The sequence below is a fragment of the Lissotriton helveticus genome, chromosome 5_1 (assembly GCF_964261635.1).
Source record: "Lissotriton helveticus chromosome 5_1, aLisHel1.1, whole genome shotgun sequence".
Lineage (NCBI taxonomy): Eukaryota > Metazoa > Chordata > Amphibia > Caudata > Salamandridae > Lissotriton > Lissotriton helveticus.
The window spans coordinates 1,067,912,950-1,067,929,800 of record NC_136065.1 but is presented as its reverse complement, the minus strand read 5'-3'; positions in this window follow the sequence as shown (position 1 = coordinate 1,067,929,800).

The following is a 16,851-nucleotide window of genomic DNA, read 5'->3' as shown; positions in this document are numbered from 1 at the left end:
AGTTGTGCCAATATTTAAGAAAGGCAGCAGGGACGATCCAGCCAACTACCGTCCCATCAGTTTGCTGGATTCAACCCAAAAGGTGGCAGGCAAGGTGGTTCTGGGTAGGATTCTGCAGTGGGTTGACGAGGGAAAAATTCTGTCTGATTTTCAGGCAGGATTCAGATCAGGGACAGGCACCATCGAGCAGACATTCCGTCTCCTAATGATATATTGGAAGGTGGTGGTACTGGGAGGGGGCAGTTTGTACCTAGTCTTTATAGACCTTCGACCTGGTCCCACGGGCACTACTTTGGAATGTCCTCGATGGACTAGGCCTACCACCCTACTTGCTGCTTTTGCTCAGAAAATTCCACGAAGACAATTTCGCCCAGATCAGATGGGGTGTCCAGGGAGAAAAAACATCTCGTATCCCAGTAGACAGGGGTGTCCGCCAGGGGTGTGTGCTTGCCCCCACTCTGTTTTCTCTTTATGTAAACGGAGTGGTGGAGCATCTCTTGGAACATCCAGCAGATGCACCCACCCTGGCGGGCAGAAAAGTTCCAACTCTCCTGTTTGCGGACGACACCCTTCTGATATCCAAAACACCTGCGGGCATTCAGAAATTGCTCACAAGTTTTAAATCTTTTTGTGACTCTAGGGGATTGGCAATAAATATAGGCAAGACTAAATTCCTTGTCCTTAACCCTCCTAAGAAATCCGTTACCCCTCCTGCCTTAGACTCTATCCCCCTTGAAAGAGTCAGGGAATTTGATTACCTCGGAATACGGCTCTGTGATACCATGAGCTGGAAGGCACACCACCAAAAGGTATTCCTGACTCACAAAAGGGCCACAGGAGCCTTGCTTAAGGAACAGCGAGCCTCATCCTTAAAACCAATCGGGGCATTGATAGATATCTACAGAGCGCGGGTTGTGAGTGCCGCCCTGTATGGGGCTGAACTGTGGGGCTTACAGAAAGTTGATACCCTGGCCCACCTTGAAAATAATTTCCACAAGGATTTGATGAGGTTGCCCCATAGTACTCCTACAATCCCACTACTGTTAGATACAGGCACTCGCCCAATCTGTGAGCAAGCTAATTTACGACCTTTGCTTCTCTGGTCCCGGATCTGGAACGTCCCCGAATTGTGTAGCTACGCTGACGCCCTAAAAGACCTTCTGTCGCTTCCAGGTTGCAGTAAGATACCCTGGTTTAGGGAAGTCAAACGCCTGCTTTATGAGCTGGATTTGGGTGACGCCTGGGTCAACAAAACCGCACCCCCCAAGCAGTTCCTGAAGAGGGTGTATTGGCTATGGGTACACAATAAGAGAATACACAATTCCAACCATTGCAAATCTGTCGCCAAGTTCTTGTTGGTCAAAGAGATCCCCTATAGGGAACCCTATCTGGACCTGATTCATAATTCTGGAGACAGATCACTGTATTTTAAATTTAGAGTGGGTGTGCTCCCCCTAGGCTCGTTTACCTCTACCTGGAAACCTCCACTTCAAACGCTTCCACATTGCCCGTTCTGTGCTTCAAGGGTTGAGTCCATCGCCCACTTACTGTTTGAGTGTAAGGCTTATGCAGCACCTAGATCGAAATGGCTAAATCCATTGTGTAGGAGCCTAGGAACAAGATCACACTCAGAAGCCCTACGCATACTATGCTCAGATGCCCGCCCATTTTTTGCATGTTGTATGGCAAAATTTTTAGGTTGGGCCTGGCGTATAAGAACCTCAAGGAAGCTGCTGCTTCAGTAAAGTGCCCCTTGATGAACTATATTCCGTATGGGTGTTCAAATGTTAATGCTACCCTTATTTGCGCATCTCGCTCTTATTGCTTTTATTGCTTTTATTATCAAACCTGAAGGTATTTTATATTATGTAAATTGTATTGTTTTATTTGATGCTTTGTATTGCTTTTAGGATATGTACTGTATCGAAATAAAGCTTACTTACAAATTTCACAAAGGTTACACAGTTATTAGAGCATGGCAACATACATCCAGATTCATGAAGGGAAAATCGGTTCGCAAAGGGCCAGTTTCTGCGAATCTGGCCCTTTGCGAGCGCTTTTTTTGCATTTGGGATACATCATCCCAAATGCATAATTCGCAAATTCTGAAATCGCTAAATTGCGAGGAATTGCATTTAAGGAATCTCTATTTGAGATTCCTTAAATGCAATTCATGAACCATTTTAGAATTGCGAATTTGCAATTTTTGGCCGCTATTTACCGCGAAGTCAGACTTCGTGGTAAATAGCGAAAACGTTGAAAAATGCACTTTAGTGCATTTTTCTAAGTTGGGTGGTACACACAGACACATGTCCTTTGGACATGTGTGTGCGCAACACCAGTGTACATTTGCATTTCAGGGGTGCTACAGGGTGTCCTTTGGACACCCTGGCACCCTTGAAATCGCTTCCTTATTTGCGATTCGCTAATTGCTAATCGCAAATAAGGATTGACTCCCCATTCATTCCTATAGGCCTTTGGCCCATAGGAATGAATGGGGAGTCATTCCTTATTTGCGAATAGCAATTAGCGAATCGCAAATAAGGAAGATGTAAAAATCGCTAAAAATTTTGCGATTTCTACATGCATCCCGTTTTGCGAGTCTTTAATAGCGATTCCTTAATAATCGCTATTAAGGACTCGCAAAAGAGGAGCATGATGAATCTGGGGGATAGTTACTTGTAAGGTCGAGCTAAAAGAAGGTCTAAATAAGGTCTAAAAAGACTCTGCTCCTCCACTGCTCAAGACTACTGTTACCATCATCAGTGTCTCACTGGGTCAAGGTTTATCTAGTCTATTCTTCAGACTTGCCATAATGAGCACCTACATTAAAAAAAATAGAGAAATACCACAAACATTTCCCCTTTCTTCCTTCCTCTGATCCCATTAAACCTGGAAAGAATAAGCACCCTACAATTTGAAAAATATTTAGAAGAAAGCCAACTGTTGAATTCCCTTTATTTACTTTTCTGTCCCAACCACAGTACAGAAGCTGCACTACTAGATGAATGGCAAGCTCCTATCACAAGACAGTCTGCTTAACCTGATGAATTTCAGAGCTGAGTTTTGTACAGAAGATCACCCCCTTTCGCCCTAATATATGCAAGTACAAAAAAGCGAATCTCATCAACAGTCAAACTGCTTCTTGTTAAAATGTCACATTTTGTCAAAAGGGGTTGTTAAAACTGTACTACCAGCGTGACCATAACAGACAGTCAAGCAAGTCTCTGTCATTGGCAGCCTAAACACAACTAAAAAGATGGCTGGAGAGTTTTGCTGCTTTCAAATTCAGATGGATTTCATTTATACCAGCCATTGTTGCTGCGTATTTATCTTATGTAACTAGTAACCACTTACAAAGTCAATAGTCTGACTTGTAGGTATGATCAGGGCTTTAAGAGGGTCTCACCGGTGCTGAGCACTGGCAGTTTTTTAAAGGGGGCCTCGAAACAGGTCTCTATTGGGCTCTGTTTTATGCCCTGGCACAGGCAGTCCGTTTTTTTCCAGACTGCAGTGACAGCAGGCACATCGATGTGTGCGTGCTCACACTGCTCACTTCTCACTAGTAGAGAAGTTAGGGCATGACATCATGCCTGGTGAGTCTTGTAGGTAGGGTGACCAGGAGTCCCGGATTTGTCTGGACCATCCCGGTTTTCCAACAGTTGTCCCGGCAGATTTTGGGAAAAGTGTCTTATGTCCCAGTTTTTGGAGAGGGTGAACAAAAAAACAGTAATAGGCATGTTTTTGGGTGTTCCAAAGCAGGGCTAGTAAGCAGCTGTCATAAGTAAGCATTTTAATTAACTGTCATGATGCTGGTTTTAAAAATTACATTTTATTTATTTTCTTAGTGCTTGTTCTGTGTCCTTCCTCTATTTTTGCAAAATGTCCCGTTGTTTGGGTCGCACGCTCTAATAACCATACTTGTAGGGGATGGGAAATCCTTTAAAGAGAGTCATTTTCTCTCTGGATTTCAGTTCTCTTTTTGAAACGCAGGAGCAGCAACATTGTTGTGGTGCCACCAGGGCTTTAAGTTGAAGTCTTTTCAATATTACACACAAGCCATAGTTGCTGCTTATTTATCTGATGCAAATAACAACCATTGACAAAGCTAATAGTCCTGACTTGTAGGTATGATGTTGCTTGTTGTATCATATATCTGGATGCAATGACAGAAACAGCAAAATACAAGTCGGGCGGTACACTATGCTAAGTACAGATTTTTAGCTTATGTGTCTTAAGCTAAATTAAACTGGCCACGCACCTTTGCGAGACCCCCAAGTTTTTTCATCCCACTTAAAGCCCTGGGTATGATGTTACTTGTATCATATATCTGGAAGTAATGACAGAAACAGTAAAATACAAGTAGGGTGGCACACTATGCCAAGCGCAGAAATGTGTAAATCACCCCACAGCTGCGCTCTATTAAGTAGAGAAATTCAGCAAGTCTACAACACGACGTGTGCTTTTCACGCCCTGTTTGTAGAGTTGCTGCATTTCTTTTCTTAACAGAGCGGGCTGCGGGGGGATTGTGGGGCTTTGTTAAAGACTTCAGGTTAAGCACAGCGCCCGTCTGAAGCTGTAATTAACCTGAAAACTTTAACAAAGTCACACAATCACCCCGCAGTCCAGCTCTGTTAAGAAGAAATGCAGCAACTCTACAAACACGACGTGTGTTTTTCACGTCGTGTTTGTAGAGTTGCTGCATTTCTTTTCTTAACAGAGCTGGGCTGCGGGGTGATTGTGGGGCTTTGTTAAAGATTGCAGGTTAATCACAGAGCCCGTCTGGAGCTGTAATTAACCTGAAAACTTTAACAAAGTCACACAATCACCCCGCAGCCCAGCACTGTTAAGAAAAGAAATGCAGCAACTCTACACACACGACGTGTGCTTTTCACGCCGTGTTTGTAGAGTTGCTGCATTTCTTTTCTTAACAGAGCTGGGCTGCGGGGTGATTGTGGGGCTTTGTTAAAGATTTCAGGTTAATCACAGCGCCCGTCTGGAGCTGTAATTAACCTGAAAACTTTACCAAAGTCACACAATCACACCGCGGCCCAGCTCTGTTAAGAAGAGAAATTCAGCAAGGTTACAAACACGATGTGTGCTTTTCACCCCCTGTTTTTAGACTTGCTGAATTTCTTTTCATAATAGAGCTGAGCTGCAGGGTGATGGGCACACTGTGCGCTTTTGTTTAAAGTATTCATGTTAATTGCAGCTTGTGACGGCGCTGCAATTAACATGAATACTTTAATCAAAAGCACACAGTAGGCACTGCAGCCTGGCTCTACATGAAAGAAATACCCGGTTTCGCGCCGCTCGCTTTTTAAAAGCAGCGGCGCGAATGTTGTTGATTGATGTGCTGTGTGTGTGTGTGCGCGCTTCACACACAGAACTGCGCGCTTCATGCAACAGAGGTGCGCGCCCGCCCATGCGCGCATGTTATTGGGAACAGTGGTTATAACTATAACTTTAGAATTTTTAATGTTTGTCTAATATAAGTTGGCTTTGTATAGAAGGAATAAAGGAAGTTTTCCTAGCTATAACTTATCCCTACACTTTGGTTTTTCAATTGAATTTCAATGGTTTTGATTTTTTAATAATGTGTTTGAAATCGTAGTGTTGAGTGTCATTTATTAGGGTGTCATTAATTGGAGTGTCGTACGCTAGAGTGGAGGTACACTAGAATGTTGTACAGTACAGCAGGAAGTCAGACTGTCAGAGTGGAGTAGAGTGTTGTAGAGAGGAGTGGCATAAGATGGAGTAGAGTGTCGTACAGTGGAGTATCGTCGAGAGGAGTGTCGTAGAGTACGCTGGAGGAGATTGTCATACAGTGGAGTGGTATGTCGTAAAGAAGAGTAGAGTCGATTCTCATCGAGCATCACACAGTGTACTATAGTGGAGTACAGTGGATGGGCATAGCATGGAGTAGAGAGTTATCGAGTGGTACAGCATGTTCAACAGTCTTGCAGAGTGGAGTTGCATAAACTCGAGTAGAGTATCGGACAGTGGAGTGGCATAGAGTGGAGTGTGATACAGTGGCATAGAGTGGGATAAAGTGTAGTGAAGTGGAGTATAGTGGAGAACAATGAAACGGGGCAGCATAGAGTACAGTAAAGTATAACAGATTGGGGTGGGATGTCGTAGAGTAAAGTGGCGTGGAGTGCAGTAAAGTAGATTGGCTTAGCATACAGTTGAGTAAACTGTTATAAACTGAAGTACAGTGCAGTGGCATGTCATACAGTACTGGAAAGTGATGTATACTACAGGAGAGTAGAGTTCCATACAGTATAGTACAGTTTTGTAGAGTGGATTGGCTTACAGTACGGTACAGTGTTGTAGAGTGTGCTAGAGTGGATTGGCATACAGTTTGATAGAGTAGAATTGCAAAAAGTAGCGTTGAGTGGAATAGAGTAGAGTGAAGTACTGTGTCATAGATTACAGTGGAGTAAAGTGGGGTGCAGTGGCATACAAAGAGTTGCGTACAGTGTCGTATAGTGGACTACAGTATCATAGAGCGGTATATAGTGGATTAGAGTATTATATAGTGGATTAGAGCATTGTACAGTGGAATACAGTATATTACAGTGGAGTTTAGGGGTATAGAATGTAGTAAAGTGTGGATTGTTCTATACAGTGTTGTAGAGTGGAGTTGCATAGAGTACACTAGTGTGTCGTACAGTGGAGCTGCGTTCAATGTATTCTTGTACAGTGGCGTAAGAGCGGTAAAGTCTCGTGGAGTAGAGTGGAGTGGCGTAAAATAGTTCCGGAATATTTTGACAATCCGGGTAGTATTACAATAATCCCAAGAAAAACTCTGAAATCAGATTGTCTATTGCACTTGGAGACTATTAGAAAGGTCACGTAAAGGAAAATCAGATGGTACTAACGTGTCACGGTATCCAGCATTATCTTGAAAATGTAATCGGGGGTATGATAGGATGATGTTGACCCGTGTTCGTTTGGGGAATTTTAATAGACTAACAAGTTTCCCAGTCATGAATGACTGGTCCAGAACTTTGGGCCTATACCCTTGTGATGATATGTCCCCTCAATCCACAATGCACACATTTTTATTCTGTAAATTCTATACTGTGAAAAAGATGAATTGTACCCATTTTAAAGACTCTAGGTCTGAGACAATGTTATCCAGCATTTTTAATGTTACAACTTTTACAATATGAATTGTTTACCAGCCCAATAGCCACGTAGTTGAAATGCGTGATTAGATACAGGAAAACAATGTGAAATATGAACCTGGCTTATTAATGCACAGTATCTACTAATTCTTAACACTTTTACAAGCCTTTGCATTGCCTTTGCACCTCAAAGGGCAACACAGGGCAGCGTAAAGGCTTATATGGGATTTAGAAAGCCACACAAATCTTGTTCTGCATTGCCTTACATGGCTTTGTAAAGAAATGCAATGGCTTGTGCTGCATTGCGTTACATTTCTTAGTGGTAGGCAGCCATGGGTGTGCTCTGCATCCACCATGGATTTCACATAATTCCAGATTTACTAAGGTTTGTAAAACTGGAATTGCATGAAATCGGTATGCCTACCACAGAGAGGCGTAATGAGGAAAAATGTGTTTATTTCTCTTTGTTACTTCCTCTTTCTATGCTTGATGCCTTCTGCATCGGGCATAGAAAGAGGAATATGCCTCAAAGGATTGTTTTTGTGGAAGAAGGCATCAATTCCTGCAATAAAACAATCCTGCTCATAACACAGGCACTCTTTCACCATGGTGCAAAGGTGCCTGTGTTGGTTTTAGGCAGCCACAAGTGTGTCAACTCTGAGAGAGAGCTGAAGAGCACAATATATTTATTCAGCTCTCTCTCATTCACACAAAGCAGAAACTTGCCTTGCAGCTCTGCACTGTGTGAATTCGTAGTAAATCTGCCAATTAGAGTTAAAATATGTTCCCTGAGTGTGTAATGTAAATGGTGACTGTTTATCAAGTGTGGCTGTTGATAATGATGAGGTGGAAATTGTTGAGACAATGTGCAGGGAAGTGATAAAAGAGCAGGGTCGGACAGGGAATGCAGGCAATCGGGAATTGGTCGATGGGCCGGTGGCTCAGGGTCATCTGGGGGCCGGTTTTCGGGGCTCTGTAAACGGGCCAAAGAGACTCCCCCACTCCCCACCAGGCCACTTTAATGTGACGCCAGCATCACAGAGCACTCCCCTGACATGCTGTTAACTGTGGCTGGGATCCAGGTGTTTGTTTAGCCTTTGGGGCAGTCTCACCTCGGCGCCCTGCCTCACATGCTAAGCCAGAAATGTTATCTCTCGCCGGGCCAACACTTTTAGACCATGGGAGGTGTACGGAGGATGTATTGTCTGCAGGGGACTCGCAGGAGGGGCAGGTGACATTGGGCCATTCTCACCTAACACCCGCCAACCCCACGAGCAGCAACAATTTGTTTTTGAAACCTCCCTTGCCAGCTAAATGCCCTGAGGCTATAACGATCTGGGGAGGGGGTAAGATAAGTGGACTTTGTAGCAGCCAGGTGCTGTCACCTCAGCCCCAGTGTATTTTAGGCCTTGTTGGGGAGGGGAGAGGGTTTCATATAATTTAATGTAGCGCCATGGTCAGAGCTGCTGATGTTGAAACTGGTTTGAGTCTGTTGTATCCTATATCTTCCTGCTGCTCAGCTTGTATGCATGACTTGTGGAATGTTGCTTGATTGGAATGTCAGAGTGTTATGAATGTCAGTTGGGTGAGGGCTGAGCGAATCTATGACATAATATCGACAGACAGAATATAGACATACAAAAATATCGACACAAAAATATCGAAATCAAAAATATCGGAGTTCTATCTACATAAAGGTAAGTACAAAAATATCGAGAAAGAAATATAGTAATACAAAAATATCGAAGTTAAAAATATCGTTTTTTTAAATGTATTAATAATAATGTAAAAATAATTTTAAAATACATATAATTTAGCAAATTAAAAATATAAACATTAAAACATATTAAAAAATTAATAACTAATACATACACATTTAAAATAAATTAAAAACTACATATAAATTAATATATACATACTTATTCTACATATTGCAACAGTAGGAAAAGCGTTGGATAGTGTAGGGGTAAAAATTACTATTCCCACTCCAGAGAGTGCAACAGTAGGGAAAGCGTTGGATAGCGTAGGGGTAAAAATTACTATTCCCACTCCAAAGGGTGCAACAGTAGGGAAAGCGTTGGATAGCGTAGGGGTAAAAATTACTATTCCCACTCCAAAAGGTGCAACAGTAGGGAAAGCATTGGATAGCGTAGGGGTAAAAATTACTATTCCCACTCCAAAAGGTGCAACAGTAGGGAAAGCGTTGGATAGCGTAGGGGTAAAAATTACTATTCCCACTCCAGAGAGTGCAACAGTAGGGAAAGCGTTGGATAGCGTAGGGGTAAAAGTTACTATTCCCACTCCAAAGGCTGCACAGTAGGGAAAGCGTTGGATAGCGTAGGGGGTAAAAATTACTATTTCCACTCCAAAGGGTGCAACAGTAGGGAAAGCGTTGGATCGCGTAGGGCTAAAAATTACTATTCCCACTCCAGAGGGTGCAACAATAGGGAAAGCATTGGATAGCGTAGGGGTAAAAATTACTATTCCCACTCCAAAGGGTGCAACAGTAGGGAAAGCGTTGGATAGCGTAGGGGTAAAAATTACTATTCCCACTCCAGAGGGTGCAACAGTAGGGAAAGCGTTGGACAGCGTAGGGGTAAAAATTACTATTCCCACTCCAGAGGGTGCAACAGTAGGGAAAGCGTTGGATAGCATGGGGGTAAAAATTTCTTCCCACACTACTCCCCCTTTAACACACAACACACTACACATACAAAAAACCACAATTATTATAAATATAAATTAATAAATTAATAACAATTAATATTAAATTGATGTAATTATAAATTAGCTAATTAACACATATTAATTACCAATTAAAAATTAATTAACAATTAATTAACAAGATATTTACAAGAATAAACAATATTTATTAATAAATTATTTATAATTAATATTATGAAATAATTAAAAAAAATAACCAATTAATTAATTAACAATTAATTAACAATGAATACCAATAAATAAATACAATCTCTTTAATAAATTTTATTTAATTATGTCACACCCTATTCTCCTATAAACACACAACCCACTACACATAAATAAATCACATAAAAAATGTAATTGTCATTTAATCACTCAATAATAATTAATTACCAATTAATTATTAATTAGCAATATCAAAATTTTTAAAATATTAGTACATTAACTCTAATTAATTTAATTAACTAATTATTAATAATTAATTACCAATTAATTATTAATTAACAATAACAAAAAATAATAAACATTACTACATTAACTCTAATTAATTTAATTAACTAATAATAATCATGAATTACCAATTAATTATTAATTAACAATAACAAAAAATAATAAATACTACTACATTAACTCTAATTCATTTAATTAACTAATTATTAATAATTAATTACCAATTCATTATGATTCATAATTATTTATTAATCAAAAATATTTTAAAAACATATTAATCAATTAATTATAATTAAATTACTTCCCACCCTATTCCCCTATAAACCCACAACCCGCTCTGATCCTAAGAGGCAAAATGTAAAAGACATTACTAATTCTAAACATACATTAAAAAACATGTTTAACAAACATGTGAACAGCAGAATAAAATACATAACACTAAACAAAATTTCGATATTAATAACATACATACCTTAATATCGATATTCTGTCTATCGATATTATTGCACATCGATATTATAGACCATCGAAATTAAAACATCGATATTATTGTATATCGATATTTTAATTTCGATATTTTGTCTCTCTACCGGCTGAGCAGCAGGACAGCTGCTCCTGATGGGGTTGTCGTTATAACTTATAACCTAACATCTTAACTAAATAAAGTAACTTAAGAATCTACAGTTCCAGCTTCTTTCCGATTACTTCATTTGGCGACATTTGGTGATCACTGTGAAGAAGAATCTACGCGTGCAAATTTTAAAAGGAAAGTAGTGAAACGGTGAAGAGAAGGAAAAGGTGAAGGAAGTACAACTGACTTTTAACTGATGAAGTATGAATGTTTCAAGCGTTGTCTGGCACAAAAAGGAAGAACCCCATCAGTGACCTTGCCATCGGTCGCCCTAATACCCAGGTGAGCCAGATAAGCGTGATTCAAGAGCTTAAAATCAGCAGAGAGATGGTTGGTTGTTCGGGGGCATAGAATCGAGCCTCGGTGAAGTGCGTATTGTGTTTATCAGCTGATGAACAATTTGGGAATGTAAGGTTTACTGCCTAGGAAGTATTTACATTTAAAGTCGAGCTACTGTTGTGTACGATTTAAAGGAAAACTGAGTAGCGAGTACAGACTGCACTTGGATTACTTCGTGCCTTTTATTCACATCTTTGATGTCAATCTAAAGAGACCATCAGAAATGTGCTGCAGAGGAATCCCGACATCGTGGTGTGAGTAAACGTCTGTCTGGCGTTTTCATGGTGCTATTTTTATTTTGTGCAGCTAAATGTGAGTCTGATTTTTGCAGTTGCTACATACAGTCAGCTTAAGTGCGTCGTTTGAAAGAGAGCAGTAACGCTTACCGCGAGACTCTGTTGCCTGAAAGAATGCTGCCATTGTCATCCTTCGTGGGTTAGAAGCCGCAGCTCCTGGTGACTCATTCTGTTACGTGCTGACGTGTTGACGTCTCCTTTCACTACGTGATGGCAGCCATTCGTCTTTTCATAGCAACAATGATGGTTGCTAAGTAACACGAAGGGAACTCGGAGAAGAGAGGCGGCTTGAACTTTTTACTTTTCGTGAGGACACACCAAAACAGTTGTCGGAAGGAGAGGCAGATCGTGAGGCCTTTGTGAATCTACAGCGGTTTTGACGGTAACGTTTGCTTTTATTCATCATCAGAAGCGCGTAGAGAGCCTGCATGGTTTCTTGAGTCTTCACTGTTCGTTTGGATGTTGAGACAGTCGGGACCCAGGATAATTGTTGTGGAGATAAGAGAAAAGGAAAATGGATAGCAACAGCGTATTAACGCAACAGTGCTCTTGGAAATCAATGTTTAAACGGCCAGGTCCACAGATGGAAACCGTTTTTAAGACTTAAATGGGCTCAAGTTACAGGAACTGCACAAAGGTCCCAGAAACAGCAGCGAGTTTGTCAATAAAGAAGAAGCTGTACAGTAGTGGGCCTGTGAGCCCAGAAGTGTCTATGAAAAAAAAGGAAGTGTCACAGAACTGGAAACGCAACAGAAAACATATGATTGTTGTCACAAGTACATGTTTGTGTCAAAGGTCTCAGGACTTCACCACAACAGGGTTTAGGTTTATTAAGGTGTTATGTATGGGTGGTAAGCCTTTCATTTGTTTGTGTTGTGTATGGGGTGACTGCAGTAGGGTTAAGTCTCATTTGTTTGTGTTGTGTATGGAGTGACTGCAGTAGGGTTAAGTCTCTTATTTTTAGTCTTTGGTTGGGTGGTATGGTGTAGTTTGGTAGTTGATGTAGTGTCCCTCACACGTCAGGGTAGTGTTTGGGAGTGTGTTTTGCCTCGCACGTCATGCTTGCGTGCATGCTTGTGTTGGCAGTAGTGTCCCTCACACATCAGGGTTGTGTTGGGAATGTGTTTTGCCTCGCACGTCATGCATGCGTGCATGCTTGCGTTGGCAGTAGAGTCCCTCACACGTCAGGGTTGTGTTGGGAATGTGTTTTGCCTCGCACGTCATGGTTGCGGTGGCAGTGGTGTCCCTCACACGTCAGGGTTGTGTTGGGAATGTGTTTTGCCTCGCACATCATGGTTGCGGTGGCAGTGGTGTCCCTCACACGTCAGGGTTGTGTTGGGAATGTGTTTTGCCGCGCACATCATGGTTGCGTTGGCAGTAGTGTCCCTCACACGTCAGGGTTGTGTTGGGTATGTGTTTTGCCTCGCGCGTCAAGGTTGCGTAGGCAGTGTCCCTCGCATGTATGGTTGTCTTGTGTGTGTATGGATGGTCCTGTGTTGTTTGGCGTTTGAATGGGTTTATGAGTGCTTGTTAATTTGCTAGTGGTGTACAAGTTGTTTCCTGAAATATTTGGTGTATAGGGTTGTCGGGTGTGTGTTGCTTATTGTACTGGTCTGGCCAACTGGTATGGTTTGTGGCATATGGATGTTGGTTGTGGTTTTGTTGCTTATTTCAGGAAGTAATGTGTTGCATGTGATACCTGTTCAGACTGTTGTGCGCGTGGGTCTGTATGGATAGGGATAGGATGTGTCTTCTTGTGTCAGTTTGTTTATTGTGTCATTGGTTGTGCAGTGAGGTATGTGGGTACCTGTCGCTTATTGATTATATTGCTCGTTTTATCTTACGGGTGTTGTCTTTAATTTTATTGAATTTACTGACCATTTGTACTTGACATGTTGTCAATGTTTTATTTGGTTTTTTTTAATTCCCCAACGAAGGGAGATATTTTGTATCCTATATCTTCCTGCTGCTCAGCTTGTATACATGACTTGTGGAATGTTGCTTGATTGGAATGTCAGAGTGTTATGAATGTCAGTTGGGTGAGGGCTGAGCAGCAGGACAGCTGCTCCTGATGGGGTTGTCGTTATAACTTATAACCTAACATCTTAACTAAATAAAGTAACTTAAGAATCTACAGTTCCAGCTTCTTTCCGATTACTTCAGAGTCCCAGCTGTAACGGTCTAGTGGTTATGCCTTAGTGGGGCAGAGCCCCGGAAGCACCACCCAACAATGTATCACCCTCTGGCCAGGCGTGGCCAGAGGGCTTAAATAAAGGGACTGGAGTCGCTCGGGACTTCCGGTCCATAACAGCCAACTAGAGTGTGAGCGTCATTATCTAGCGTAACTGCAATGTAATATATGTTGACCCCTGCAGCGTACCAGGTGTGAGCTCAGTTAGCCCCCCTTACACTGGCGACGAGTGATGGGATGCAATCAACCCACATTACGGAAGGCGGCACGCTTATGAGGAAAAGAGGACGCGCCTGCACTAACTGACGGCAGCGGCGGCCCCCACAAGAATGTGCCGGAGAACAGCAGTAAAATCCCGGTAAGCAGAGCAGTGGAAGGCGAACCGGCACAGATTACTGCCGCGAGGTACCTGGCAGCTCCCCGAGTGATTGCGCCCAGTAAAGAAGAGGCCGCAATGTGTCCCGAAGGATCTGCAGGGCAGGCCGGATGGCGCGCATGCGCAGAAGCACAGAGGCGCCTTGAGCATTCCAGGCCGCGCGAAGGCAACACGCGTATAGGCAAATCTACCGACAGCCAGCCCCCAGTGCACACAAGTGGGGGCAGATAAGAAATAACGCGGCAGTGCCACCATATGCCACAACAGGAACATGGACAGAGGGCAGATAAGCCCAAAGTAACAAGCACAAGCCGATACAACCAAGTTGGAGAGAAAACAGCATGTTATAATGAATATAAGTTTATTAATAATTTTAAATGTTTTATATTTGATTATTAGTGAGGGCATACCGATATTTTGTGGGTATTAAATTGCTTAATAAACGACAATGTTGGAATTAGAATTAGTAGAGGGGATCTTATGTTATCATTACACCTGTCAAATGACTGCATTGTTACTTCATTCAGTGTGTTGAAGAGTTTAGTGAAAAACGTTTTCTGCACAGGAAAATGTATGTTTATTTCTGTTTACATACTTTTACAGACTGTCTTCCTCTGTTCTAAGTGAAATCCTTTTGTCATCTGCCTGGGGCTTCTTATCTCTGTGTTCTGGGAAGCGCGGGCGGGTTTTCTACACAGTAATATCAGGCCACAATTGTTATATGGGGCCTCCTCCTGGCATAACTTGTGGATTCACCTCACAGAGGCTGCTCACTTCCACCTAGCCTTTCAGCCTCTGCTTGGATGTATTTGTATAGTGTATACAAGCGCACAGGCTACCCACACACAATGGAAGTTTGTATTACAATCACAGCTTCCTTTCAAAATTTGTGAAAACTGATAATCACCCGACTCCAGGTTGACTTCAACACACTTTTTTATAGCAGTGGGTTCCCCATCCTGCGTGAACTCAGGGGAGGTATGCGCTGCTGTGCTCAGCGCCACAGGAGGTCTGAGCTGAGACACTGCTGGTGCTGTGCTTATTTCTCGGTTTCTAGGTAGTGGGCCTCCTGGCGCTGAGACACTAACAGTCAGGATCAGCGCAATGTGTCTGATAGAGACAGTGCTCAGGAGCGCGACCGGAGCTCCTGGGCTTGTGTCCCCCCTCACCCCACCTCCCCGTGGTAATAACTCAATGCCTTTTTTGGACCACCTTTTCAGTGTATTTGCCACAAACATTTCCACATGAAACACGGCACGTGTGCCCTACGGCATTGGCAGCAGAGTGGTTGAAGTGAGAGTAGTTGAGGGCCAATGATTGGAGCACAATACAGTTAAATAAATATATTAACATAATTACTATTACCGCTCGGAGACAAGTCACTTCGAATCAGGTATGGCCTGCTGTGGGCGGCCATCATGGCATGAGAGAGGCTGTCTCGTGAGCAGGCAGCAGCCTGCACTCTCAGATTCCCCGCCGCTTGTAACTTCCTGTTCCTCCGGACGTGACGGCACTCTACCGCCGCACATCCGGATTTAATCCCGGCCCCCTGGTGACACGGTCGGTGATTGGCACATGCAGTATCGGACTGAGAGGGCAGCCCGGCCCCCCTGCAGTGTGTGTGTGTGATGATTCATGAGCCGCGCCGCACCATAATTTGCCGCATTCTTGTTTCCAGGGCAACAGGCAGCTCCTGGCATAGTGCAGTCGAGAGATACATTTGTAGCGCTCTCAGCCACAGAGCTGAGAGCAGTCTCTGGTTAACTATTTAGGAATGGAAGCAAGCGCACCTCTCTCGAAGCAGCAGAGAGAGCCCGGGCACAGTGACAGGCGTCGCTGGTGGCTCGCCTGGCAGCAGGTGGCAAAATGCGTGACAATGCATTTCAGTGCGATGATGCAGATCACCGCACTAAAATGCGTGAGCGTCACACCTGTTGCGTGACGCTTGGCAGGACTGTACGAGCGTTTCAAGTTCAGACAGACCAGCCAAAGAGAAGGGGAGTCAATGGACACATTCCACGCGCGCCTCAGAGAGCTAGTGAGCATGTGCACCGAGGATGATCAGACCAAGGAAATAACAGCACAACTCATCCAAGGCTGCCGCAACAAGACACTACGGACACTCATACTTCGACAACCAAGAATAACCTTAGAGGAGATCCTGATACTCGCTCGATCGCATGAACTGTCCGATATTCGAGCGACCGCAATGGAAGCTGCGCTTAACCAACAGACTGACCCAGTCGTCAGCATAAAGACAGAGCGGGTTGACACCATCCGCACACCGACCCGGAGTGGGCGAGGAAGGTGGCCCACTAGAACGTCACGACGCCCGCCATGTGGATGTTGCGGGAGAGAAGAACACAATGCAGATGGCTGCCCAGCCAGAGGAAAGACGTTTATGAAATGTGGCATTCTTAACCACTTCACGAGCGTATGTCGGGGAGGCTGCTGAAGTAGAGGCAACCCAGGAAAAAGAACAATAACAGGGGCAGTAAGACACCTCTCACTGGAAGAGCCGACACGTCGCGTCCAATGAAGACACACTCTCACCACCATCCATGCTTAGCTGACTCTTCAACAGAAGACGATGAGGAGGGCTATTTTGTGTCATTTGTGGGTGACCTAAAGAAAAGACAGAGGACGTAGCCGAGGTGCAACATCGAGATTGATGGGTCCCCAGTAACTAAATTGATTGACACGGGAGCAACCGTCAACGTGATGGGTCT